At 33.8% G+C, this 3,211-nt stretch overlaps 1 long non-coding RNA gene across 1 annotated transcript; it reads right to left on the bottom strand.

The window, feature by feature from the left end:
* Window positions 1-1,283: 1,283 nt before the first annotated feature.
* Window positions 1,284-1,856, bottom strand: LOC146938070 (uncharacterized). The gene is made up of 2 exons (XR_015031115.1): window positions 1,721-1,856; window positions 1,284-1,438 (listed from the first exon to the last, which is right to left on the bottom strand). It is a non-coding gene; the product is annotated as an uncharacterized LOC146938070 (long non-coding RNA).
* Window positions 1,857-3,211: the final 1,355 nt, after the last annotated feature.

Raw genomic sequence — 3,211 nt, 5'->3', positions numbered from 1 at the left:
CAATTAACAATGTCCCATATAGTCACTCAATCGTGTCAGTCACTGGCTCAGAATAAATTTAACAATGGCCCATATATTTAAAAAAAAATCACCGTTCAGTCTTGTCAGTCAATGGCTCAGAGTAAAATTAACAATGACCCAGATATTTAATTTTTTTTCATCGCTCAGTCTTGTCAGTCAGTGGTTCACAATAAAATTAACAATGTCCTAGATATTTAAATATTCTTCATCGCTCAATCGTGTCAATCAGTGTCTCAAAGTAAAATTAATAATGACCCAGAGTTGTACGTAAAATAATCTAATAAATCAAATAATAAAATAAAGAGTAAAATCAACAAATAGTACATAAATCCTTTTGGATTGATAATTACGGTTACATATGTTCCCATAAATCACTTAAAATCCACTAATAACTAGACTAGACTCTTCCCATATTCAACTAAAAAACTAGACTAGACTCTTCCCATTCTCCTTAGAAAACTATACTCCCTCTGTCCCAATTTATAAGCAAAAAACACAAATTCACACTTATTAAGAAAACAAAAACATAGTAGTTTGAGGTATAATTTTTTTTTGATCTTCTTGGAATAAGTTTAATGGAAAGATGTAAAAACAATTCTTATTAGTTAATGATTATGGAGAGAATAGAAAGGATAACAAATTGAATGCAATTTGCATTTAATTTTACTTTGGAAAAGATGATTTTCTTGAAATAACATAAAAATTGGTCTTTTTTGCTTATATTTTGAGGGCTTAAATATGGCTTTAGTCCCTGCACTTTCATCAGATTTTGGCATTAGTCCCTGCACTTTTTTTTGTTTGGAATTGGTCCCTGCACTTTGTAAAAATATTGGTATTGGTCCCTCTGTTAACTTTCTGTTAAAAAAACACAAAACTATTGGTATTGATCCCTGCACTTTGTAAAAATATTGGTATTGGTCCCTGCACTTTGTAAAAATATTGGTATTGGTGCCACGTGGCATGAAATGATTGGGCCACGTGGCACTCCGTTAGTTTTGTGTTTTTTTTTTAACAGAAAGTTAACAGAGGGACCAATACCGATATTTTTACAAAGTGCAGGGACCAATGCCAAACAAAAAAAAGTGCAGGGAACAATGCCAAAATCTGATGAAAGTGCAGGGACCAATGACACATTTAAACCTATTTTGAGACAAAGAAAATGAAATTTTTTTGCTTATAATTTAGGACGGGGGAAGTACTAGACTATACACATTTCAGAGTGCAACTCTTAATAAACTATACTAGACTCTTCCCATTCCACATAGTAAACCGTAAATATTAATTCAGCCACTCAGCATCAAGCATCAAGGTAATTGCCATCATTACTTTTACCAGAGTAAAATTAACTATACTAGACTCCTCTTCATGCTTTACTGCTAACTGCTTTTATCATTCCAATTCTTCTGAATGAAAATACCTGCTTGAAAATACAACAAAAAAAAAAAAAAACTTCAGTGCACATCATGGATAGTCGAACTAAAATATATTATTTACATTTTGTCGTGTTTTTTTTTTTTTTTGAAATGGCAAATTTATTCTCGACGAGAATTGCAAGACGCGAAACACTCTCGGAAAAAACAAAGAAACATATACAAATGGTGCCGCAAATATACGGAACACCAACAACCCAAGCTCCCCAAACGATTCTAAATAATGAGGCCGAAATATACCAACGGACAATAGAAAACCGAAAGCATACCCCTGCCTCAAAATCCTTATGACAAGGACTCCCTGTAACATGAAAACTCCTCTGCTGCCAGCACAAAAACGCAGCACTACTGCCAACAACAGATTTTCCCAAACTTGGATAGAATGCCAAACTAAACAGCCCCCAATCCTTCCAAAACCGAACAGAATTGGAACACCAAGAAAACCAACCGCAAGGTAGCAGAAGACTGACATAGGCCTGCGGAAATTAGCAGAAAATCACACACCACACCAGCAGCAACACCTATTAACACCAGCCGCTACCTCAAGAGACAAAAATTAGGCATGTTCTCTGATGCAACTCTGTTGCTCCTCCAAAGTCTTTGGATCTGCTATATTATCCTAAACAATAGTGTTTCTCGGGTCAGCAACTTTATGAAGTATGGAAAGAAACTTGTAGACAACATATCAGAAGATAGTCTTCAAAATGCATACCTGAAAAAGTATGAGTGCCCTTAATTTATTTTTACTCAACTCCGTGAGCATTGAATCAAGTAGTTGCAGTTGCCACTTGCTTTTATTCCGACATTCAGATATGAAACTGCTTTTTCTTTTTGACTCGAATACTCAACTTCTTCAAGGCCCTTTAGTAGTAAAGGTTGCAGGTGAATTTCTTTCTATTTTGCCTACTACAAATGTAGTACACTCACTAACCATCTGGATTAATTAGCTTCAGCTTTTACAAATCTCAAAACAAATGCATAAATACAATCTTTCCAAGCAAAATTACAGGCACTGTCAACTAGCATGCTCAGCACCACAAACAATCAAGACAAATATTCAAAAATATAAACATAAAGATAAATAAAAGGTTTGACATCACAAAACTGTCTTGTAAATCAAATGCAATTACAACATTCCTCAGCAACAAAATAAAGATGTAAAACCTTCTAGCTGCCTTTAGAAAATCAACATTTCCCAGACTTCATATCCTTTATAACTGCAAGGGAGGTATTTATTGGCATTTGTATGCATTATTACTTGCTAAAGGACTGAAAGAATGCTTAAGTTCAAGGATTTTTGGGTTTCACAAAAAGAAATCGAATAATGGATTTGAAAATGTATGACTTGTTAATGGTTTGTTTTCTAAATTTTCCTTGAAATTGAGCTTTTGGTCCATTTCATCCTATAGCGTAATTCCTGATTCTTAAGTAATCAGACATTTTCAAATCAAGTGTTCAATTTCTTTTTCAAACAAATGTATCGTGACTCTTAATAGAAACACACCTAAGAGTTAACTCTTCCAAACAACTAATTAAAACACCACAACACTTTCAAAATTAAAAGCAATCTAACCAGTAGTTTTGAAATTAGGGTTTAAAGGGAAATAGATTATCATAAAAACCTAATTGAAGGAACAAACAAACTAGAATGAACAAACTGAAACTGACCTCAATCTTTGTGATTTGCGAACAATTTGTGAACAAGGGATGAGTGAATGATACGAACTAGTTCAAAGCGGAATTGGATTTCGATTTCAAAC

The sequence above is a fragment of the Medicago sativa genome, chromosome 3 (assembly GCF_051527215.1).
Source record: "Medicago sativa cultivar Bolivia chromosome 3, Bolivia_mono, whole genome shotgun sequence".
In the NCBI taxonomy this organism is placed as follows: domain Eukaryota; kingdom Viridiplantae; phylum Streptophyta; class Magnoliopsida; order Fabales; family Fabaceae; genus Medicago; species Medicago sativa.
The sequence above is the reverse complement of the archived record's forward strand: the minus strand, read 5'-3'. Positions and strand labels throughout refer to the sequence as shown.